This window comes from Emydura macquarii, unplaced genomic scaffold, assembly GCF_026122565.2.
Source record: "Emydura macquarii macquarii isolate MOO-44397 ecotype Brisbane River unplaced genomic scaffold, CSIRO-AGI_Emac_v2 contig_2676, whole genome shotgun sequence".
NCBI lineage: Eukaryota > Metazoa > Chordata > Testudines > Chelidae > Emydura > Emydura macquarii.
Window position 1 is genome coordinate 34,549,760 of NW_027132813.1, and position 25,364 is coordinate 34,575,123.

At 40.8% G+C, this 25,364-nt stretch overlaps 2 long non-coding RNA genes across 6 annotated transcripts in view; one reads left to right on the forward strand and one right to left on the reverse strand.

Moving 5' to 3' along the window:
* LOC137164560 (uncharacterized) overlaps positions 1-13,530 on the reverse strand; it is a 109,945-nt gene extending 96,415 nt beyond the window's left edge. For all 4 annotated transcript variants that reach the window (XR_010923109.1, XR_010923110.1, XR_010923108.1 and 1 more), the window contains exon 1: positions 13,448-13,530. This is a non-coding gene — a long non-coding RNA (uncharacterized lncRNA). The remainder of the gene's footprint in view (positions 1-13,447) is intronic.
* Positions 13,531-13,736: 206 nt separating this feature from the next.
* LOC137164563 (uncharacterized) lies at positions 13,737-19,105 on the forward strand. 2 transcript variants are annotated; one of them, XR_010923114.1, is made up of 3 exons: positions 13,838-13,985; positions 15,440-15,604; positions 17,613-19,105. It is a non-coding gene; the product is annotated as an uncharacterized lncRNA (long non-coding RNA). The 2 variants fall into 2 exon arrangements; XR_010923113.1 differs by lacking the exon at positions 17,613-19,105 and having other exon boundaries at positions 13,737-13,985; positions 15,440-16,073.
* The last annotated feature ends 6,259 nt before the right edge of the window (positions 19,106-25,364 follow it).

The following is a 25,364-nucleotide window of genomic DNA, read 5'->3' on the forward strand; positions in this document are numbered from 1 at the left end:
CCCTCACTCTGATTTAATTTTGGAAATGTGTTCACCCTCTCACACAACACTGAACTTCCTCTACCAGCAAAATCATGCCAAATGTTTTCCCACAACATATAAATGTATCTTGCTGTTCTGCCTTTGCTGACCTCTGTAAAATGACCTCCTCTGCCGCTTCTCAACACTGGTGTGTGGTGCTGTGCTGTGCTTCATCTTGACCCACAAGTCAGGAATCCCCACTACAGCGCAATGTCGCTGCTGGAAGTACTACAGCATCCTTAGTGGTTAACTCCCATAGACTGTCTCCAACATGGTCTCTTTGGCCTGATGCAGAATGGAACCTTTCTGGACTCTAGATAAAGTACCATGAAGGAAATGGAGAGCGCAGAAATGCAAATGTGACAAAGGCTTGTTACAGAATAAGTGATGTCTCCCCTTGCAAATGATTAAGCACGGTTTGATTTAATGTTATTGTGCAGGCTTTCACTGTAATATGTTTTTTTCTGATAGGCAAGGCAAAATATTATCAATAATATTGCCACAGATCTACATCAGCAACATAAACCCATGATTTTGTGCCCCCACAATGCACCTTACGGCTGCCCAGCACAAAACTCAGCAAGCAAAGACATAGGCCACTGGCAACAGAAAAAAATGCTTTTATTTATTAATCATAAGCCCAAGGGTTACAGAAATGCCACTGAGAATTAGTGTACTTCCTATATAAATTATTTAGCATTTCACAGTTCAACACAGATACTATGAGAGCAGGTAATGCACATAGTTCAGGGCATTAACGGATATTCACTGTAGTATACATAACAAGCGTAACCCAGATGAACTTCTTTTATATCATTCCCACCTCCAGTTGATGGGTGAAGTCCAATCTCCTAGACTGGACAATACTACATATCACCTCTAGTTCTGGTGCTAATTAGTTAAGCCCCTCGTCCCCCCAGACGGTATTTCCCAGAAACACTTCACTATAATGGAATGCCTGGTCCCAGCAAAGGCTAAAGTGTGATTCTTGCTCAGGTGGTGCTCCATCCTGCCTTTGGTGGACTTCTCTTGTATCCTGTGTCACTTGGCTTTAGTCGGGTTTATTATTGCCAGCAGGTCTCTTGAGGTCCTTTTGCAGCACAATGACTATGTTCTTTCAATTGACAGACATCTTGTCCCATTGCCCTCAGGTATATCCAAACCACTCACTATACCATGGTGTTCCAGGTCTTGTAAATTTGCTCTGGAACATCCCAACTAGGCCCTTACCTTATTTTTTCAGGCTCAAAGGCCTTTAACAGTAAGAAAGCCCTGCCTAAATTCAACCTGAGAAGACAATACACTTGACTTCTCCAGCATGGCTCTGCTGCCATTAATATGGCTAACCCAGTCTGTATGTCACTGATCTTAACTGTAAAGAGAAAATTCCTTAGAGCAAGAGAAGTCACCTGCAAAGAACATTACAGTTCACGGATTAACTCTGAGGACATTGGTGACATAAGACTCTTCCACCGTCATCACAAAAAGACACAGTAACAGAATCAAGGAGAAGCTTCTTTTTTATCACTACTATTTCAACCACAGAAATCACAGCTGACAGAACTATTTTGTCTACTGAATCAGCCCATCAACTCAGACTGCATAATCCAATCATCTCCAAGAAAAAGTTGGAAAGAGCGCACATCCTACTTTGCTGAAAAGATTAACTGAATATGAAAGGAACTCCAAGAGACAAAAATTCTAAAGGAGACATTAATGAATTAGTCACTCTGCCACCCATGATGGAGTTTGGCTCTACTGTACATGTAGAAGCTCCACAGCCCTGAGAAATATTAGAGCTATCAGATGTGAAACAGATCCATTCCCTTTTTGACTAATGTAAGCCAATAAAGAACAACTGTGTCTACTGCCAACAGAATGCCTCCCTTACCTGAGGAGTCCCACAGGACTTATTCTAGATAGTTTTTTGCTCCTCTGAAATAATGCATCTAATAAAACACAAGATATGACTTGAGAAAACTGGAAATTATGGGACAGATGTTCAGATGATGTTAATGGGCATAGCTCCCTTGACTTTAATGGAGATATGCCAATGTATATCAAAATCAGACCTGGCCCAAACTGTTTAAAGTACAGGGAATATGACTGTAAACCAAAGATGAAATAGGACAATAACCTAATCCAGTCTGATCGCCTTTAGGGCACGCTGCAAGACCTTCCTCTAAGATGAAGTTTTTCTACCACAACGGGGCAGAAAACTCCCATAAAGTTCACTAGTGACATCATATATCATGTCTAATTTACCTTTGCAGCATTTAGATACTATGGTGATAGAAGACCCTAAAAGGGATATATTATGAAATAATTGATTGCATGTGTCATGTTGACATACTGAGCAGACCTTCCCATCCCGCTACCATCAACAAGAAAGCCATCTCTATTGACAAAATGGAATACAATTTTGTTGTATTACAAGAAAACCCATGGCAGATTTTTTTTTCCTCCTAGTGTTTCTTGAAATTAATTCTTTTGAGGTTTCTGTATATGTTTCATACTAACCATGACAGACTAATACAACTACAAAAACTATTCTTTAAGTTCATTTCTATATTCTTGTCCCATGGCTTATGACTAACTCCCTTACTAGATGGAATCAAAAACTGATTATATAAAATTGGTGTGCTTTTGAAAGTGCTGAAAAGCCTACTATAAGGTCACAGTCATTATAAGCTCACCCCATTATGTTTGAAACCATGGCCATAAGCTTTATGTACATACTCATCTGTTCCAGTAATTTATTCCATTCAGTTGTTTTGAGTGTGGAATAGGTGTCATCTCAGTTAATGGCCAGGTGGGCCACATACAAATTCTACAGGTTTCTACATCAAACACACCAACCAATTTTTCTGTGTGGAGACAATGACTCTGATGATTTCTCTTCAAATGGAATGACTCCACCCATTTAGAAATGTACACTAACTGTTATGTCCAGTAATAAAGTATGTCATGATCTAACTGCCCACTTAGTAAAGAGGCAGTTTGATCTAGTTAAAGCAGAGCATGGAGAGTCTAGAAACTGGTATTTGATTTTTCTCTCACTTAAACCAGTACAAGTCACTCACTTGGGATGCCCTGTTTTACTCAGCTATTCATGAGTAATGCCCCAAAATCATTTCAATAAAACCCTTATATCTCACCATTTGTGTGTTTGTGAGTGTAAAATCCATTAAGTGTATTTTGTTCAAATATTTATTATGTAGAAACTTTCTGATGTTCATTGGCTGTATATCTGACACAACCCCCCTTGGGGAGTTCTGGAAATGTTTTCAACTTTTACTGGCAAAACCAGATTCATGCATAGATTCATGATGGTTTTAGTGAAGACATTTAAGCATGTTTGTAATTTACCTTTATACCTCTTGACAAAAATCTCAGATAAGCTGGAACATCATTCATAACTCCCTTTTCACACACCTGCCACATCCAGAAGATATATAAATTTTACCTTTGTAAATATCAGCAGAATTTAGTTAAATACAGACAAGAGAGTCTAACTTTCTTCCAATTTCCTTCACCATATAGACATCATGAAAACATACTCTCATACCAGTGCTTAATTTGTAAAGAAAGAGGTGCTGGAGCTCAAACAATTAGGAGCCAGGGCTCAAGCAATTTTTTTCGCATTCATAATTGATGCAGCAAGCCCAAAGGTGCCAGGGCTATGAATTGCCTCATACAGGCTTTTATTTCACAAATAGAGGCACCACAAAGTGCCAGCTTATCTTTATTGTGTGTTCTGAAGATCTGCAACTCCTCAATCAAAATTACCCAGTTTGCACTGGTCTAACGGTTTTGGAGGCATCCTGCTATATGAATATTTTAGCAGCATTCCCAGGAAAGCACAGATTTGGTGTTTGAGTCATGGGGATGGGATAGTTTCTCACCTATTACAATTGCTCTTAGGGGCCACCTGACAAAGGAAAACCTTGCTGGACCAAATCTCGCATCGTTGCTTATTATTTCCCTAACTTTGTCACAAACAGAGCTGTAGGATTTTCCCCTGAAATTCAATGGTTAAAGGATGGAAGAAATGGAACCAGTTTTTGAAAAGTCATGATGAGACATGAGATTTTGGCTTTATTCTGGAGCACAGATCCTGCAAAAACAGCCACAATGCCATTCCAGCCACAGCACTCTCAGGTGAAAAATTCTGAGCACAGACCTGTTCATTGGACCAACCTTTCATAACAAAGCTAAGTCTTTTTATTATACAAGTCCTAAAAGAAACTCAAACTCCGGAAGCCTTCGGAGTGTGTAATAGGAGGGATGATTTTAGGAAGAATCCTTCTTCGTGCTGCTGACTCACTCTGACGTTAGCGCAGATGGGTCCTCTCATTTCTAACCCAAAAGTACAAGAAGACTTGAAGTATCTCTTCAAAGCAGAGTGAATGAGTAGGATGGAAGCAGGAAAAAAATATTGCAACTGCCAAAAATCAGGAGAAAGCTTACGCTGAGGTATATGTTTTATTGCTATTTATGTTAACAATAAAGCCAAGCCTTAGAAGGGAGTAAGAGATTGGCGCAAGGTAGAAACTCCACCGGTTTACAAAATGTCTTACAGATTGTGCCTGACCCCACACAAATATGCAAGCTTCCCTTTGAAGGTAAATTCAGGCCACTTTACAATGTGGCTCTTCATGACCAGGTAGTATTCTGACAGATTTAATACTGCCAAGTGGGGTCAAATTTTCTCTCTCTCTCTTTTCTTCCCCCTCTTTTTTGTTTTTTAAGGCAAGTGAATGTAATGCTTGTGGAAAGTATCAGAATCAGATTGACAGCATTGAGCTCAAATTCTTCCATAAGACATAGCCGTGTAGTACAAGCAACAGCAATTTATGTTTCCACTGTCCTGGAGTCTCAACCTTCCTTTGGAAACATAACTTCTCTGAATTAGAGTGTAATTCTGTTGCAATGCCCATTCAATCTTTCATCTGCCTGCTGTCACTGCTAACCAGAGTTCTAATTAGTCTCAGCTGTAATGGTGGTTTCTGTAATATGAACACTCCGCAACTGGGAATTGAACTAAGACCATCTTCTCATTTTACACTGGGCACCAAGCAGTCATCACATCATACTAACTTTTGGTTGCCAGAACCAGTCAAGGTCTAGTGCAGAGCAGTGACCCTGGAATGACAAGGCCTGTATCTCTTCCATTTTTTAAAAAAGAAAAAAAAGAAAGCGAAGTCAATGGTTCCCACGTCCAGAAGGAATCCAAATTTAACGCAGTAAGGTCTGAGCACTAAAATGGAAGCCAGTGTGATCTATTCTCTACCATTCTTCCTTGGAAAAATCCTAAAAGTCTCCATATTGGGATTCCAGTTTCAGCATCAGAATACATGATCTGTAGTACATCTACCAGCATCAGCTCACTGTCTAAAACACTTTTGTCACAACAGTTTTTGTTACAGCTTTATATCCAGATTGATTTATATATCCAGAACATTATATATTTTAGACTCATTCTACTGTGACAAATAGACATTGACTGCCTAAATACCTTGTTTACTTTAGTTATTAATTCATATTTCTGTTCTCTTCAATGCCTGTACAACTTGAACAAAATTAATGGGATTGCTTTAGCTAACTGGGATCAGATTGTGGCCCATTTTTCCCCCACACCATTCAATAATGTTACAAGTACTCTACACATGGAATGTGATTTGCGTGCCTCCCATCCCTTTTGTGTGATTTTCATATGTAACAGTTGCTTTCTTTTTACTCTCAGAAAATTCAATTTAAAAAATTAGAGTTAAAGCTATATGTTATTATTTTAAACACAAAAATCAAGGACTTGGGAGGCCAGAAACATCAAAAACGTCAGTATTCTGTATGTTGGTTCATGCCCCTGAAAAGTCCTAACACTGGATCCTGCAATGTACGTGAGCAATTTCATTATTTAAAAAAAAAACAAAACCAACAATTACAAAACCCACCCGTAAATCTGTTTTCTCATTTCCAAGTTATCCTTTAGAGAGGAAATGCATCGTGGACTGCCGTGAGTTGAACAATAATCATAAAATTTGAAACAAAAGAATCAGAACAAAGCTTTTTTTAAAAGATTCTAAATCACACACAAAACATTTGTTCTGCTCCAGCTCTTTGTGAACTAATTGGCTCTCCTGGAGGGACAGGTAATTGTACTTGACTACACAAGCTGTCCTGAAGCTCCCTTGGAAAGCTCCAGTAAGCTTCCAGTGTTAGCAGCCATCAAGGATTTCACAGGTCAGGCATCGGATCGATACAGCTAAAAGCAGCAGGGACTGTAATGTCGACAGCAGGTTTCAGAAAACGCTGCAAGTGCCAGTTTGTTCCCCTTCATGCAGAAGCTCAAGACAGCTTAATTAACCCTTGGAAAATACAATTTATCCAGAAGCTCTGCGGGTCTGTACTAGGCCTTACTGGTGAACTGATAGCAGAGATACTGTAGCTGGCAGCTCTGAATTCCCATTTCCCCCTTTAATGCTATTTCAGTTAGGAGCCAGCGAAAACATGATTTTAGGTGGATGTGTTCATCTTGTCCTGAAGAGCATGCTACAGGAGGCCACAGAGGAAGGTTTTTTGTTAGAACTCATGTGAGAGCCCAGCCCAACAGGAACATTGATCACTCATGTCCTGGGTTGTGCGTGCGTGCATGTGTGTATCTGTATATGTGTGTGGGTGTGTGTGTAAGAGAGAGGGAGAGAGAGAGAAAAAGAGAGAGCACTAACTCCCACTGGTCTAAATGCTTCTTTGCCCTCTTGTAAAGATGTTCCCTTGTTAGTTGTCTATTTTTACTGTCTTTTAATACCATATGGCCATGAAAACTGCACACAAGGTAATTTTCTGCATCCCAAAACACCTACATTTTAGAAGACAAAGAACTTGCCAGGGGTGACAGACCAGTAAGAAGTTAGCTTGTCTGACGTGATATTCAGATTTGTGTCTCCAATGTCAAGCCAATAGGCCAAGGGTTTTTTTCCTTCCACAGTTCTTTTCAAGCTAAGGAAAGTGTCTGAGCAGACATGTATAAAACTAGCAAAAAAAAAAAAAATTCTGAAGTTAGCGAGGCTTAGCAATTTTACCATAAAAAGGTGGCAGTGAATTCAGTTTAAGATCATTTTAAATATTAAATCTACTTATTTTTACATTAGTTATGTTTTTAATTTGTTCAATCTCAATTAAGTTATAGTAATGTATCTCCTTTAGTTTATAGTTACTGTCATTAGTATAGGAATACATGTAGCTTTTGTTCCAGAACAGTGAACTCTTGCTGGGATAAACAGGGTAGATACCACTTTCCTTCTGCTGGTTCATTACCATTTCTGATCAGTTACAAATTGTGTGGATGAGTAGGCTGGAGTGGATTAACTCAAATTAAAGAGGGTGTGTATACACACACATACACACCCAGTGCCGTACATACATATGCAAAGACCCATGGCATTAGCAATGAAACTCTGAATCCATATTCTCACATCCAGCGACATACAAAAATAAGAATTTATTATCAAATAGGACATACTGAACAATGAACAGCCTAATATTATAAAAAACAAAGTCAAGCCAGACAAAGTTCATGGGTCTTTTTTTTTTTTTTTTTTTCTAAATTAGTGCACTAAAGGAATCCAGGGGATTTATTTAATACATCTGGACTTGTAAAGCTTCCATATAATCTTACTTGCAAAATGAATTCACATTTACTGGGATATAACTACTGTCAGAGGCAGTGATAGACACGGTCTGAAGGCCTACGACAAGCGGTAATGATAGATGGCAATATATCAGGCTGATGGAAGGTATCTTGTGGGGTGCCACAAGGTTCAGTGTTAAGGTCTACTCTCATGTGACATCTATATTAATTATCAGTGAGAGGGGATAAACAATGCTTTGATGATACATGTCAAGGGCCAGATTGTGCCTGACCAGGTGTGCAAGTGGAGAGGGTGTCCTGAGCCTCCTTCTCTGTTGAAGAACTTGTGTGCAGGATTTTCATTGGGGTCCCAGGAATAATCTCCTTTCTCCCCAAGGGGACAAGCGTGGGGCAGGGAACTGGCCAGCCAAAGAGCGCAGCATACACTGTGCAGCGCTCCCCAGAACTCCCAGGGGGTGAGTGGGCATGGTTCTGCACTGACCCCTGGGTCTGTTCCTATCAGGCACCAGAGAGCCCTAAACTAAAATTAGGAAGTGGTGCAAAGCCTGGTGTGGAGAGAGAGAGAGAATACACAGAGGGGTTAGAAAAACATGCAGGTAAAAACAAAAGTGATTTATCCTGGAAACACTTCAGCAAAAATAATCGGAAATACTAATGCTCATCCAGCGGGAAATACGTAGAAAACAGCAATGCTCTGTCTGACACTAGCTGTCAATGGTGTCAGGAGTTTGTCTAGCAGCTGACAAACAGCTGAGCAGAGGCGTGTACCCTGAGCAGCCAGGAGTATAGGTACCACTATGGCAACCTACCAGATTCCCCTATTTTAGAGAAATCGCCCACAGCAAAATTAGGAGCAGAACCAGAACAAGGGCTAGAGAATCATGAAAAGTTTTCTAAGAGTAAAATCCACTAGACTGTGGAAAAGTCTCCCAAAACAAGTTGAGTAATTCCCATTGCTATGGGATATATAAAGCCAGAATAAAGAATACCCAGATAACAAAGTCTAGGCAGCAGCTGCTGTATAATTCACATTTAGTGTTAGGGTTTAGTTCAGTAGCTGAAGATTTTTGTTTCCAAATGAAGGAAATGTGGCCTAATGGATAGACAACTGAACAGGGTCACAGGAAACCTGATTTCTATTTCCAACTCTGCCAGTGATCTCTTGTATGACCTTAGGCAAATCACTTAACTCTCTCTACCTCTGTTTCCCCTTTCACCAATGGTCTGTTTTGTCTATTTAGACTGTTAGGTCTTTTGAGTCTGAAAATGTCTTTTACTGTATGTTTGTACGGTGTCTCCCACAAATGGGTCCTGATCTCAGTTCAGACATCTAGGTGCTATGTAATACATAATAATAATAAAAAATATCTACATTGGGTTTAGCTAGAGTTCATGTCAGCTAGAAGCACCTGGGAATAGTACAAAGTATTGCAGTTAATATTGTAGCCTGCACTTGTGTATAATTAATTAGTATGGAGATGGACTGTGCTTGAGAACTGTTGGAAAATGTTGGTTTTTAAATTGGTTAGGCTACTCTTTTCATCTATATTGCTCCTTGGAATCATTCTTCTTAAAAATCAAATGTAAGCATTTTAAGGAATAACAAATGGATTTGTAGATACTCAATCAGGAGAATTTTGTGAGGATATGGCTTGGGTTAGTCAAAAGCCTTCAAAAGCGAGTTTCATTCTGTCTTCTTCCAAGAAGAACTATAATTCATTACATCTGCAAAAATAAAAGCTCTAGCAGCTTGTCTACATGGTGAGTTAATGCACAATATAGCAGTGTAATTTCTAAAGCACACTAATGTTTCTAACAGCACTATGTTAAAGTGCAACTGGAGAACTTTTAGTTTGCACCAGTAGGGTCTACACAGACCAATTAATGTGCACCCTAGTAGTGCACTTTGGAAACCACACCCCTGAAGTGCACATAACTCTACCGTATAAACAAGCCCTAACTCTTCAGAAACACCATTAATTTGGCTGTGAGAGATAAAATGGGGTTCACAAGCTAATACTAGTAAAGAGCTTGAATGCTCCTATAAAATGGCCTGAAAAATAGTTCCTTACAGCAGTGGCTGTGGGTCTACAGCACCCAGGGGCCAAGCCTGCATTTGTGCCCTCTCCCTCCCCCACAAGCACAGGAGTGGTTCCCAGCTCCCACCAGAGGGCACCAGGATCCAAGCATAATTTTTTCAGGCCCAGTACAAACTTGTAACACGGACCCCTCCCACACACATATCGCAATCCCTCATCCCATACGGACAATCTCATGAGCCATGCAACATTTTTTCCTCATGATAATGGGGGTTGCACCCTGGTAAAGTATAGCCTTTTCCCCCCCATGTGGGGGCCCTGGATGGCACCGCCCTGCAGCTGCCCCAGGGAGGGGCCTGTACCAGGAGGTGGGAGCGTTACATGCCGCTTACCTCCTCCTGCTGGGTGGGACTTTCTACAGCTCATTGCAGTGGCAGAGCCCAGCTGTGGCCGGGTTCTGCCGCCCCCCACTTACCCACCGTGCAGCACCTGCCTCTCTTTCTCCAGCCCCGCAACCCGGCATGGGCTTGGACAAAGCGGCCTTATCCCCCGGCCTTAGAGGGGGGTCCACACTGGGCTGGCCCTTGACAGCACAGCACCCGGGGATCTGCCCCCCACGGCCTCGGTCTGCCACTGCCTTACAGTAATGATGTTACATACTAAAGAAAAATCAAAGGCAGTGGTACAGATTCTCCAGTGTGGTTCAGCCACTTTGTACCACTCTGCCTGGGCAACCTGGCTAAGCTAGCATAGTCAGTTGCCAGAAAACCCCTGCAATGCCAGGGATGATCCTTTGATTCCATACAGCCTTTTTTGCCCCGGCTTGCTGATGGTGTAGCAGGGAAAATGGAGCAAAGCTGGGATGGCCCCACACTGAGCTGATGCCCTGCTGCTTTTTACACCTCTGGAGGCTATTATTTATGCTTGAATAGATGTTAAGAGTAACCCATGAGATTGCACCAGCTCAGTGCAGGGGAATCACCCAGGTACACACACGCACGTACACGTACCCATACATGTCTTGTGCTGTGCATGGTTTATCCATAGCAGAGAATGTGATTCTTCTCCCCACCTCACCTTTTTTTTTTTTTTTTTAAACTGGAGAGAGAACTTGTGGAGTACTAAGAAACAGCTGTAAGGACTAATTTTCAGTCTAATCCAAACAGGGCCTCCATTTTTGCACCTACAAAATTGCAGACAATTTTTGCCCAAATAATTTGTACCCCAAAACTTGCACGACTTGTATAGCTAAGTCCCTGATTGCCGTAGTCCACAAAATTGGAGACTAGCTCCTGAAAATTGGACCTTTATGCCACCACAGAAACTGAATGGAGAAGTTCTTCAGTTCTTGATACTGTGTTCATTATTGCAGAATGTTACATACTAGACTTGTGAAACCAGCTCTCTATCGATCCATCACCAAGGTCAGCTAGAAGCAGAAATATCTGGCAATTTTTTTTTTTTTTTTTTTTAAAAAGAACTGGCAGAAATGAGTCATTTGGGAAAGTGCCCAGATGAAGCTTGGTGTGAGAGGTTTATTTCAGGTGAGTAGAACCCCAAACAATCATACCACTGCTGCAGACAGAACAAACAAAACTCAGTGTTAAGTCTTGGCCATCGAGACTGGTTAGATATTCACAATGATATCACAAATGGACAACCATTTGCATTTCATTCATTTAGACTTTAAATAATTCACTCATCTCTGTTCTATCTGTATGTATATTAAAATTATACAAAATAAACCATTATTAAATAATAAAAACTCTTCTTATCTGAGCATTAATACCATCATCACAGTAATTGAGCCCCCTTGCACGTTCAGGCTTAATCACCACCCTATAAACCACTTACTCCTCTCCCTCCCTTCAAACCAATGCTTTTTTAAAGCCTAGGATGTCAGCTAGGCCTGGTATGTACCCTGAGTGCCAACACAAGAGGCAGTGATTTTCAGAGTCAAGGGATCCTCACTGAAATAACCCTGCTTACAACCATGTGAACTCCAGTGCCTCAGCTGATGTTGTCTGCCATGATATATCACATGCAGGAGAAGGGCAGTCTCTCAAGCAGTCAGGGTTTTATAGTATACTAAAATATAGGGTTTTATAGACCAAATACAGCAACACCACTTTGAAATGCATCAAAAACACAGGTATAAAGTGCTCCCAGCACGCAAATGTTGCACTCTCAGGGTGATGTTTAAACAGGAGTGCTTTATTAAAACTTTTGCAATAGCATAAGCTCACACAGCCCACAGCTGGAGTGTTTGCAAGGAAATCAAACTTCTGTTGAAACCACACTGTACACCAGAGCTGTAACCTTTTCAGCAAAATCCAAGCCTTAAAGAGACAGTTGGGGAAATGCATTCCAGTCAGTTTTGCATAATACATCTTTTCTCTCCCCAACTCATCTATATTTACATTAAAGTGCACATTATCCCTTTTGAGCAGTTTGTAAGGAAGGAAGCTGCTAAATGAGCAACAATTTCTAAATGATCTTCAGGTGTAATCCCATATGACAACACTACAGCAATTCAGTCTCAAAGGCATGGTTAGCTGTAGCCATGTCCACTACACTCTAAATACATATTTAAAATTCTAGTCCATAAATGAAAAGTGCAGCAGTTTGGGGCAACTAGGGAAACAGTGTCAAGATGCCTGTCTGGGAGCATCAAAGTGAGTTGTTCCTCTAAAACAATAGACTGATGGGATTGTGGGTGTCTGGGGCATGCAGTGAAAGCTTCCTAGGAATCACACTGGACACCTCCAAAGGTATTGCAAAAAAAAAAAAAATACAGGTGAAACAAAGTGCATCCCTGCCATACCCTAGGATGTGGAAAAGACAGCACTGCAGTTGCTGTTCATGAGCAGCACATTCTTCAACACAGAGCAAATCCTTCATTTTTCTTATATAAGCATATTAAATGACTACAAATCTATACTGGAGACTATAGCGAGGGCTGCAATTTCTCTGATTGCATAGAGGCTATATTAGAAACAGATTCTGCAAAGATTGCAGGAAAATCCCATTAAAATAGAATACAGAGGTAAATGGCTTTATTTAGACCTTGCTATGATAAAGAGGTCATTCAGGTCTATCATCATTGGACCATAACCTGCTAAACCACTTAAGTCTAAATAGGTCATGGGTAAATAAAATACCCAGATTCCTGGAAAGCTTATATGAAAAATATGCTGACAATGTTTGCCTCTGGACTGAGTTTGGTAAAAAGTGTTCATAGTTGAAATACACATGACTGCATGCTCCATTGTGACATAATATAAGGATCTTCCAGAGCTGAAATAATGTACCATCTTCTCAGGAATCAGAAAGGGGAAACATTATAGGAGATTAGTTAGAAAATCTGGAAAAGACAGCAAGCTATAGCCATTTGCAAAATGACCACATTAGGGACATAGGTGTGTGGTTCTGATAAATGTTAAAGACCAGAATGGAATACTGGGAAAGAAGTTCTTATCAAAGAGCTACCCTGCAGTGGGGCAGTTAACAAGGAGTAAGTAGTCCAAAGGAAAAGGAAAAAGAAGAGATGGGGCTGTGTCTGCACGTTGTTTATCACAAGAGCTGTATATTACAGTACAAAAGAAGCTATGGAAAACTGGTAGAGAACATGGTTAGCTAAAGTGCCTTATTAGCTGTGACCTGAAGAAGAGCTCTGAGACAAGAAAGCTTCTCTTTCACCAGCAGAAGCTGGTCTAAAAGATAGAACTTCACCCACCTTGTCTCTCTTAGTATTTCAGTGCACGTTGTGTGTCATAGGCTGGCTGGCTCTTTAAGGCAAGCTAGGCTCAGCTTTGCCTGTGCTCTAGCAGCTACCCTTGAGTTTGACCCATGATCTAGTTACTTAGTGGTAATTAGTGATTCCAGCTGGGTGTGGGGGAGCTTACATAAATGTCTGACCCCAGCTGTAGGGGACCACTTAGGGTATGTCTCTGCAGCAAAGAAAAACCTATGGCTGGCCTAGTCCAGCTGATTCAGGTTTGTAGGGGCTCAGGCTGTGGGATTGTTTCATTGCTGTATTGACACTGACTTCTGGACTCAGGCTGTAGCCCAGGCTCTAGGACCCTGTAGGGTGGGAGTGTCCCTGGCATAGGCCAGCTGTGGGCTTTTCTTTGCTGTGTAGTTATACCCTTAGAGCTGACCTCAGTCAGAGGGGAGGACTCAGGAGAGAGGAACAAGGAGGAGGGTCCCTTTCTGGGAAACACCCCCAACGAGCAGCTTTGGCTCATTGTGGTGGAAGTCCTGAGATAATGCTGGTAAGTGGAGGGATCTCCTGGGTAAACTGCTTGAGTCTCTGGGAAAAGGAGGCAGTGTGTGGAATCCTGCTAAGGATGAAGCAGACTTGGAGGAACTCTGCAGGGCCCAGGAGTAGAGACAGAGCAGAGGGTTTTAAAGGGGCCTGAGAAGGGTAGAAGAAGTTGTGGGTTTATAGTTAGACCTTTTGTTACCCTGCAAGGGGATTGAACTTTTAAGTGATATGGCTTGAAGACCAAGCCAAAGAAAACCCAGGTAGGCCATTGCAGGTCCAAGGAAGTGGATACTAGCAAGTGTTAGTGATGAAGGCCTCCTGCAACACTATGAAAAGACATGAGGCAGTGCTCATGAGGTGAGAGGGCATGCTACAGTGCACCTTCTGCAGTTATAGTGCACCTTCTGTGCACTATGACACAGATAGCTCTCCGCAACTGTTCAGCTATGCAACAGTATTAAATCCTGAAAGCCTAGGATCTCTTTCACAGTTAGCAGTGGGGCAAAAGATTATTTAGAAAAGCTTCCTGGGGTGTCCGGCACTGCAGCTTTATTTTCTCACATAAGGAAACAAACATGACATGGTTCAAATACAGGGATCTGTTAGAGGAGGAGGTGCTTATTATAGGTACAGATTAGGAAGCTCCTTTAGGAAGATAGCAGTCAGTTCCAAAGGGCCGTTCTCTGGTCAGATTTGCTCCAAAGCAGCTTACATTTACAAAACCCAAGAGCAATATGTTTCTGCTGGTTTTTCTTCTTTTTTTTTTTTTAATTCCAGGGACACAAATTAACTTATGCGTGTGTGTGTACACTATATAGTCCCTATGGTGTTTACAGCCCTACCATTGTAGCATCCTATCTGACAAGTGCCACTCATCTGGAGTGATGGTCACACATTGGCCCCTGCTGTCACTTCCCTCATTCCTGCATGTCACTGCTAAGCCAGGGCTGTATACAGCAAGCAAAGTTTCCCATTCAGCTCCCCTGCCAGCTATTCAAGTCCGATCTCAGAAGGCAGCCAAGACTTCTTCCCATCTGCCTTGCCCCATTTAGCTTCTCACTGCAATACAGTATACCTGGAAATGGGGAGAAATAGGCCCTCACCAGCAGCTGCACAGTCCCTTTGTGAATGAGGCAATCTTGGTGTAAGGCAGACAGGGCCCCAGAGAGGTTAGAGAGACAGGAGTGAGATTATGCAGGAAGAGGGGCTGGGGGAAAATGTGAGGAGAGGAAGGGCCAGGTGGCTGGCAAAGAGACAACCGTGAAAGGGGAGAAAAAGATGGCAGAGAGAGTGGGACTGCAAGGAGAAATAAGGGAAGGAAGGATGGCTGCTGGCTAATGCAGAAGACTGGGAGTTCCATTCCCAGATTTGCTACTCGCTTGCTGTGAGACTTTGAAGAGTCATGTCACTCCTCAGTTCTCCATCTGCAAAAAGGGATAATGATACCAACCTATTTCACAGGACGGTCAAGCTCCTGGGGTGGAAGTAGAACAACTGCAATCAAGCTCCTGTTCTGGCAGTGTCCGTATGTGGCTAGACAGCCCCTGAGGGTGAGACTCCTTCCAGAGGGGAAGGATAATTGGAGGAGTTTCCAACCTTCCTGGTTGTGAAGAAAAGCTGGAAAATGTGAGCTCTAACAGTTTAAAAACCAGAAGGCAAACAAAAAGTTTTAAAATGTTATTTTCATAAGCTCATGACTTTAAATCAATCTCATGAATTTTGGGGAGCTGGATGCATGATTTTTGACCTCTTAGGACTGACAATACTGCATATATATAATTTTTAATATGACTATTTCAAAGCTGAATTTTCCCATTACAAGGGACCTACTGAGTTCATGGGATTGATGTGGAAGGCTTAAAGCCCCTCTCCCAGAGGAAAGTGAAGCAGTATCCGAAGGAAATGTGCCTAAGAATGTCACAAATCTGAGGCAATTTTTAGCTGTAGCTATGTAGAATGGAGGTTTCCACCTAGCTTGCCTGCAGTCCAATATACAGGTAATAAATCCAAAGATAGAGTCCTTAAAAAGGAAAGTATTTGGCTTTGGACTAGCAAATACAATAAGGTATTTAAATAGACCAAGATGCTGCAGATATCTGCTATCTACATTTTTATTTAAATCAGAATTGTTAGTCTTTGACAATTCACCTATACTTCATAGGTGATTTTTTTTATTACATAAAATGTCAATAAGACTGAAAAGCAAATTGTTTTCAGAATTTTAATTAAAAACAATAAATTGGCTTAACTTAAAAAAAGAGAGAGAGACACTCCAGATTTGGAATAAGGAAATTGCATGCATTTCTGAATGGGAGGAAACTTACAGTGATTAAAGATCATAAAACTCTTGTTAAATTTTTTGGACCAAAAATGAGTATAACAGCTGTAGAAGCTGCAAAAATACAAAGACAGGCTCTAATACTAGTATCTGCTCAGTATGGGTGAGACTCTTCCAGTTTTACCCATTTTGAATAATACCTTACCCTGCTGAAATCAATCAAGTCACTGGGGCTCCATGGAGATGCAGGATTCAGGATTCCCTGAATGTTCTCACTGAAAGCTTACAGTGCTATTCAACATGAGGAAGGCTAGAAGAATCTGTCCCTATGATAGTAAGTTGAAGCCGGCTGAAATATACAGATATGCTGATGCATTATCCCAGCTGCCATTGTATGTAAAGAATCTGCCATCATCAATCCAGTTTTCAGAATCTTTTTTGGGGGGGAAGGATTTATCCAATCTTGCCAGAAAAATTATAGCAGAGATTGACAATAATGCTATCCCCAAAATGATAACCCTGTGTAAGAAGGAAGGTTGTATAAGTGCTTTAGATGATGAGCAACTTTGAGCGATATATATCTGAAGAGGTGAACTCGTAACTTGAGAGAGAGAGAGACTGTATTTTGGAATATCTGTGTGTAGTACCAGAAGCCTTGATGTCCAGCTACACTTAGTGGAACCACTTGAAAGCCACACTGGAAGGATTAAAATGAAAGCTGTCAAGAGAAACCAACTTTGGTGGCCAAATTTGTATCAGGCTATACAGTTGATGAATATAATGTACCTGTCAGTGCATCCTGCCATCTTTTGAAATGTGTTAAGAACCCATGCCAGAGAATGACAAGCAAATGTTCCTCATAACTGTATTTGATACAAAAGGGGGCCAAAGATGAATGCCTGAAGTCATACCACCTCCAGCAAAACCACTTGAAGTTCTGAGAAATGTTTGTTACATACAGATTTACAGAAGTCTTTTCAGACAATGACCCTCATTTCACCTCCGAGAAACTCCAAAATATTATTAAAGAAAAATGGTATGAGACATAGTAGACTGGTTTCTTACCCCCTTGATTCAAACAGGTTAGCAGAGTGTTTTGTCCAAACTTCACTAAGCAATAGAGAAAGGTAACCATTCAGGTATACCAGAGTCACGGGTAGCAAATGTTATCTTTTCTTACTGTGCTGAACCACAAACAAAAATGCAGAAAAGACCAGCTGAGTCATTTTAGAAACATCATTTTAGAAACAGACTTTCAGTCCTAGGTCCTCATAATAGCAAAACAATTACAAGAGGAACAAGCAGAAAGATGTATAAGAAAAGACTGACAATCAGGTATTCTCTTCTAACTAATAGAACCCTGGTCCCTTGAAGTCAGTGCGAGTTTTGCCCTTAACTTCAGTGTGACCACAACTGCACTTCAGGCATTTCCAGATAGAAGAAAAGAGGAAGAGGAATTAAATGAAAAGGTCCTGGATCCTGTAACATAAATGGTGAAATGATTGAAGGGTATTGAGATAATTTATCTTTTAAATATAAAATATTCTGGGACCCTAAATTACCTTCCATGAGAACTTGAGAAGAAATAGGTTTACTTTATCCTGATCTGATAGATTGATTTGCATCATTGGACAATGCACAGGTTCTTGATATTATGCAATCTATTCTAGTGATCAAGCAAATCAATGATCTTGTGATCAAGGAAACCAATGTATCTGTGTATAACTGGGAAAGTTTATTTTTTATATGGGTTTGGGTATTAATTGCATCTTTTGCATATTCTTATATCTTAGTTCAGTAACTAAATGGGTTAATTTTCTAAGTTTATAGACATGCACTAAATTGGAATTCTTCTGGTAGTTGTGACTGCTTGGAAAAGTTTTAGAACAGTATAGGTGATGTGCAGTTGCAACTAATGTTCTAGTCTGCACCCAACTTTAATTAGTCTAGAGAAAGCTGTGCTTGAAAACTACTTGACAAGTGCGCTCACTTGTAAGTGTGATAGTCTGTTCCTTTGATCTCTCACTCATTGGTTTAATAAGAAGCATGGGGATCATCATGTATCAGCAGGGTGATGGACTACACAATAGTTCCATGAGATGCAAAATATTGATAAACATGGGTTTGGTTTGGTTTCCTTTAGCACCTCAGAATCCTGCCATTTATCCATTAACTGTGTCATCGTATAATTTTTATCCTACCACCACTGAAGCAATGACTTAAGTTGTGTTCCGACTTTTAACTAAATCCTAGGAATAACTAAAAGGAGAAATCTTCAATGCTGTGACCACACTAATAAATTCCTACTTTACTGCATGTGTCTGTACTCCACTTCCCGCTCCTTCCTACTTCACAACAATAAGAGGTTTTAAACATTTTTTTACTACAGTGCATATTCTTAAGCTTATTTTAGACAAAAGAGTTGCTCTTGATAAAAGCCGTAGTTTGATGTGTAAACTGTATACAAAGTATTTGCTTTTTTTCCAAAGCTCTAAAAATCCTTGAATGATCTCGCATGTGAGCATCAGAATATATGTCACATGGGACAATCAATCACATACTAGCTCATGCGTACCATAAGATGTGTTTTATATAGTTTTTTTTCAGATAACATGAAAGCATGTTGCACGTGTTAATGGAGGCTAGAAAAACAAAAGAATAATGTACTGGCTCAAGTTTTGGACTTTTCAACACTTTGTCTACACTTCTGTTTCATATGTTGTATTTCATGGCTTATTCAAATGTCAGCATGAAAAGCACTCTTGTAAACAATGCCCTCTAAGCATTTATATTATTACTGTGCATTTTGAACAAGATTTTTGATATTTTCTTTTTACAATCAATTAATGAAAAAACACAACTATAAAAAGGAGATATCAAGATCTGACAGATGCTTGTATGTGCAGTGCATTTATTGCAATATTTTCACTTGAAAGAGAAGCAACAACAAATTTTTATTTGTCCATTGCCCCCCAGTACATATATTTCCCAAGATCCTGGGAAAATCAATGAGAAATTACTCCAAATATTCAAAGTAGAGTACAGTGATTAATCAATTTTTTGAAAATTAAGAAGTCTTCAGCTCTGATGCCAGAAGAAGAAAGCTAGGTTATTTTTAGTCTTTTGTTTTTAATATTATCTTGAAATCTAGAATGGAGAATGTCTCTTGTATTTATTCCATTAGTTAGACCTGGATTTCCTTCCTCTCTATACTATGGACCTCAGTGAATATATCAGCCCAGCTCTGGGGGTAGCATTTACTTGTTTACAGTTCTCCAGAATTCTACACCAACCCAGGATCCTGGAGGACCCTAAAGAGAGAAAAGGTAGACTATAGACTCTCATAGATTATAAGGTTAGAAGGGACCATTATGATCATCTAGTCTGGCCTCCTGCACAACGCAGGCCACAGAACCTCACCCACCCACTCCTGTAATAGAACCCTAACCTAAGACTGAGTTATTGAAGTCCTCAAATAATGATTTAAAGACTTCAAGGTACAGAGAATCCACCAGTCATTTAAGTGCTGCATCTTGGTAGATGAAGTTGGACTTATTTACAAAGGTAAATCAACCCCATGTAGGATCTTAATTCCTATATTGCTGTGTGATTGAATAAAGGCTGGGTGGGAGAGGGCAATCCACACACCCCCTCACAAATTCTTGCAGCCGTGGGGAGGGTGATAAAAATTATAGGGGCGTTAAGAATGTACTCCTAATTCAGTTCCCCCTTTCCTTAGTCTTCTCTCTGTCTTACTCAATATCCATAGCAGTTTTCCTCTCCGCTTCCTTCTTCTTTCCCCCATTTCTTGTTTCTTGCAACCTATTGTTCTACTTCCTCTTCTCTCACTCTCTGGCCTTTACCCTTTACTGGTCCAGTTAGGGAGTTGAAGGATTGGGCCTCCTCCCCCTGCTTTTGGAAATGAGCCCTCTTCTCCCTACCTGGTCTGGTTTGTTCTCTCTGCCTCCCACTCCAGAGTTTATTCTACTACAGCTCCCTGTTGATTGCTAGAGACAAACAGCAATGCTAGAAGAAGACAGAGGGAGTAATTATCAGGCTGGAGAGGCTCTTGTTCAAGGTCTAGGGAATCCCAAATAAATGGAGGGAAGGTTTATGATTGGGGGATTGAGTGTGAGGACTGCATGGGAAGAGGAAAGCTAAACTTACCGTCCAGCTCCACCTCAACCTTCCATCCCCCTGTCATCTCACATGGAGTTGACAAAAATGACTAGTTCTAAGTGTCAGGAAGAAACAGCTGGGCCTGACACAACTCTCTACCCTGAGATCTCCAGCAAGCCAGGTACTGGCTGAGGAGAGGAGCAGGCACAAATCAACGCATCATATACTCCACTCCAAACTGAGTCAAGGTGGGCATTCTCCCATGAGAGGAAATCTGGGAGGGTGCAGGGGGTTATAGCATGTCAACCTAGAAATCATTCATTGAATGTAAAGCCCTGTAAAGAAGATACATGCATCAGATCCTCATCTGGTATAAATTAGCATTCCCCCATTGATGTCAGTGGAGCTACAGTGATTCTCTCACTAGTTGAGGACCTGCCCATCATGTGCTGAGAAGTACAGCTACATATCTGCCATCACAAAGATGTAACCTCAACAAGATGTTTCAAGGCAGGTCTTTCAAGGATTATTGCAGAGGTTAAACCTAAGGTCATGCCAGAGTTTGAGTATTAAAGGAATCCATATAGGTTTATCTATGGACTGAGTGAACAATGAGAGGAAAGCAGGATGAGACAACAACTCAAGGTGATAGTGATGTTAATGACACTATGGTAGCTGGTTAGATGCATATTCATGGGACAGGTGCCTTGTGACAATACATAGGTAGCACAGGCCTAAAGCTCCCATTGGATATAACAGAACCAAAGAAATATGTAGAAATTAGACAATAGAAGAGAAACTGCCATTGCTTCAAAATAAAATATAAACCATTCTTAAGAATACGTAAGTCCACACACATCCAACAAAGGTTTCTGAGGCAAAGCAACTTTGAGATTTCCATTTCCACAGAGAATAATTCAAAACAAAATTCAGTTCAGAATAATCTGTTTTCTCTGATGGCCCATCCAAATCTGACAATGAAGTTTACAGCCAGGCTCTTACACACATGTTTTGTTTTCTTTTGCCTGGTTCCCCTTAGACTGCAAAGAGATCAGTGAACCGGAGTCATTGCAACTGATAAACATGACCCGTCTTTTGTTAGGCACCAGCATGTCATGTACAGCTGCAAGAAAAGAATTATACAGGGTAAACATATTTTCCTATGTCAGGTGATTCTCCAGAGGGCTAGACCATTGGCAGAAACAAAATAAGTAGCACCAATTGCAAGTCTACAGCAGCACAGTCTGTATTCATCATCAGGGCCATTAGCATAGATAGCATTTGCAATACTGTCCCATAAAAATATATAATTAAACCCACAGAGATCAACAGGAAGGTGTGGAGAGGAGGTGATCTTGTATTTGCCCTAGTTAGAAATTAACATTTTGTTCAAACCCCCTGCCCTGCCACCCCAAATTATAATTTTTTCACAAGAATACTCCCACCATTGCCCATCAACTGATTAGGATATTCATACTCTTTTTTTCTGTAGAAGCAAATATTTCAAAGCTAGGGTATTTCTGCACTTTACCTACTGGCTTTGTGAAACATGTCTCAGTCTGGCAGTTGAGGAGAACATCAATTCTTTAACATTTAGACACTTGCCTAAATTCTGTTTCTTCTTACTGAGAATTATAATGACCTTTTTTTTGTCAATCTCTCTGGGACTGCTACATTATAAAAACATTGAACATTGACAACAAAGTGTCATCTAGGGTAGCATGGTCCTCAGAATGATAGAGCTCCAACAAAGAATCTAATTCCTTCAAGGGCTGCTGTTTAGTCCCTAGTGAAGCTGATCAGGAATCACAAGTACAGTCGCATTAGGACCGTATGCATAAGCAATGGCTGTTCTTGAGAGGACTTGCTCTCTAAAGGAAGTGAGAGAAAACAAGAGAGGAGGAAGGTTTGAGAAGAGCCAGGAGACCTTTGGAGTATGGAATGATACCAGATATATGGTCAGCACTGTTAGGATTTTTATAGATGCCTTTCTAAAAGGGAATGAAGGCCAGGTAGTGCATTAATCGGGAGTCTGCCCTCTTCTTTGTTTGATCAAGATGGCCTGAAATTGCAACCCAAGCAGTGAAAGACTTGCTGAGTGGGCAAGTATTTTGTGAAAGGGTGAATGAAAAGTCTTACAGAAAGCATTACAGGGTGGAAGACAGTGTTAGTATTCTGAAGCATATCCTTAAAGTTTTGAGGTTCTTGAAATAAAGCCTCATATTAGCTAAAGAAAGAAACATTAGAGTACTGAGGAGTCAAGAAATATAGCAGGAATCTCCGGGAGTGGGTTCTGGATTGAATCATGCTTTCTTTGCCAGAATGAAGCTTAATTCTCAGAATACTATTCAGGGACTGGTGAGAAGAAGCATTCCCAAAGGACTAGAATTAGTATCTTCCCTTGTGTGTTTAAGTGGTAAGAAAAAAGACTTCTAAAGGCACTGTGAAACTCTGCTCCACAGCCAAAGGAACATGAGGGTTAGAGAGTAACAAGATCCCAGATAGCTAGAGGAGAATTCTGAGAACTTAGAAAAAGAAAAATGTCAGCATGAAAATTAAGCATTTCTAGTGCACTTGATTCTGGGCAATGAGTGCCTTCTGCAAGACATAAGCAGTTTAGGGTCTGAATGTGTTATCTGGGTTGCAAAGGTGTGTTGGGCTACTGGGCATGATCACTTTTAAACCAGAAAATGTTGTGTACATTTGGGTAACTGTGCTGTATCTGAGCTATTAAAATCAGCAGATAATGTCATTGCTAGGAGAAGATAAACACATGGTTTTGAGGTGGGGATCTTTGTTCATTTTAAATAGAACTGTCGTGGTAACCTGGGATCCAGACATCACTAGTGAACACATGAAGAATCATACAGCTGAAAGGTCAGCAAGTTTAATAGATTCATATCTTTTAAGGCCAGGAGGGACCATTGTGATAATCTGATCTGACTGTGATTTGGTACCCAACAATTTCCAGTCATCCTTATTTTGAGCCAAAGCTGACAGCAGAGATCTTCTAAATGCTACCACTTTGCCACTGACTTGCTGTGCCTATCATCCATTAGTCTATATTATAATGTCCTTTAAATGTAGCCCTTCCTGCAATATGACTAGCCTTTTGCAGATTTAACTTCTTTACTTGCATTGTTCACCTTGGCTGGCTTATTGCATTTTTACATGACTTGTCAACAAATTTAAAAGGCGCTTCTGTATGGATTTTCTGCCATCTATGAAAATACAGAGTGTAAACTCCATCTTCTTTGCGCATATTGTCTCTCTCATTTGGATTCAGATATCCTTCAGTCTTGAACTGGAAGGTCAGCTCTTCCTTAACACAGGGGGAGTGCCAGATGGTATCCCTCCACCGGCAAAGGATGCTATCTCTATATGGTGAAGTCATTGCTTCTACCACATGGCGTACACACATGGATATTATTACATGGTCCTCACATTGCTTATGATGGTTTGATGGACTTAATCTAAGTCAGGTCAATTTGATAAAGTTATGTTATATAAATAAAGCTACTGCCTTTTTCTGTGAATAACAGGAAATCATGCTTGCCCCTGCTGAACTGCGAGTCTCCTCCCCACACAGATCTCCCCACCAGAAGGGATAAGATCTCAGCTGCTTCCCTGGCACCATTTCCCAAAATTTAAAGAGAGAGGTTCTCTAGGGGGAAAGGCAGGCTGAGGTGGGTGTGGAGTGTGTGAAGAAGGATGTACATTATACTTCCACCAGCCTCATGGAGCTTAAACAATCAAACAAAAAGATAATAGAGCCCTGGGTAATGTGAATTAGGGAAAGGACCAAGAGAGACTGTTGGAACTCACTGACCAATTGATTCATTTGCTGTTGGCATTTAGTGAGGAGAGGTGGCAGGGTAGAGAAGAAGAGCGCAAAAAGAGACAAGAGTGAGGAGTCTCCAGTGACAGTGTGGGGCTTACATGTATATAAACAAAGATGCTGCAGGTCACCAACGTTTGGGAGGAACAGCTGTTTCATTATCTATGTTAAAAGCAGTAGTATATAAAGACTGAGATCCTTAAGTAATAGAAAATGTGCAAAAGGAAAGGCATGTGATATTTGTATCCTTAAGGGATTTCATGCAATACCCTCCTGTGCCAATCTTTCCCCCACAGAGGCTCAATTTGATGAACTACTCTACTATAGTAGGTCACTGCAGTGATATAATGACAGTGTCAGGGACGTGCATGCTTAAGTAAGGCAACAAGGTTGTGTTATCTGATACAAACAGAAAAACTCTAGTGAGTCAGCTGAATTTCCAGTTACTTGAGTTACAATGTTTTTACTTTAGACAGATTTTTATCACCCTTGTGCAATTTACCAACCAATATCACAGCTTCTTGTATACAGGACACTAATTGGGACAGATTCTGTGCAGCTTAAAGTGCAATTTAGGGGGAAGGGGAGCAAAGGTGGCTTCTACCATGGCCAGGCAGCCCTCAGCATAAGTCAAAGGAGCCAAAGAGGCTGATCTAACTTATAGACATCTTAGTTCCAGGGCTGTATACAGGCTGCAGAGCAGCCCAAAATTTGTGTAGCACTGTAAATTGCACGTCTCTGCATCCAGGTATGACCCCTTTCCACCCTCAACCTCCACACTCAGTATGCCCCACAAAATGGGGTCTTAAATGGTGGACTATATAGGGACACTTACATCAGCTCTCTTCAGTTCCTGTCACAGGGGAGTCTCCCTCTGCCACTCGTGGTTCTTTACAGTCCCTATATGTTGTCAAAGCTGTGGCTAAGTGCCCTAGTGGACGCAGAATTGGCCCAGAGCTCTGTATAGGCATATTTAAATTTGAGATGTACAGGATCACTTAATACATTGCTTCAATCTCTACATACTGTGACAGCATTACAAAATATGGCCCCGATCCTGCAGCACTTACTCACTCAGAATGTTCAAATGAAGTCCTGCTGTCCTATTGGTTACTACTGTATTATTCCTTTAACTAAAACAAGACTAACAT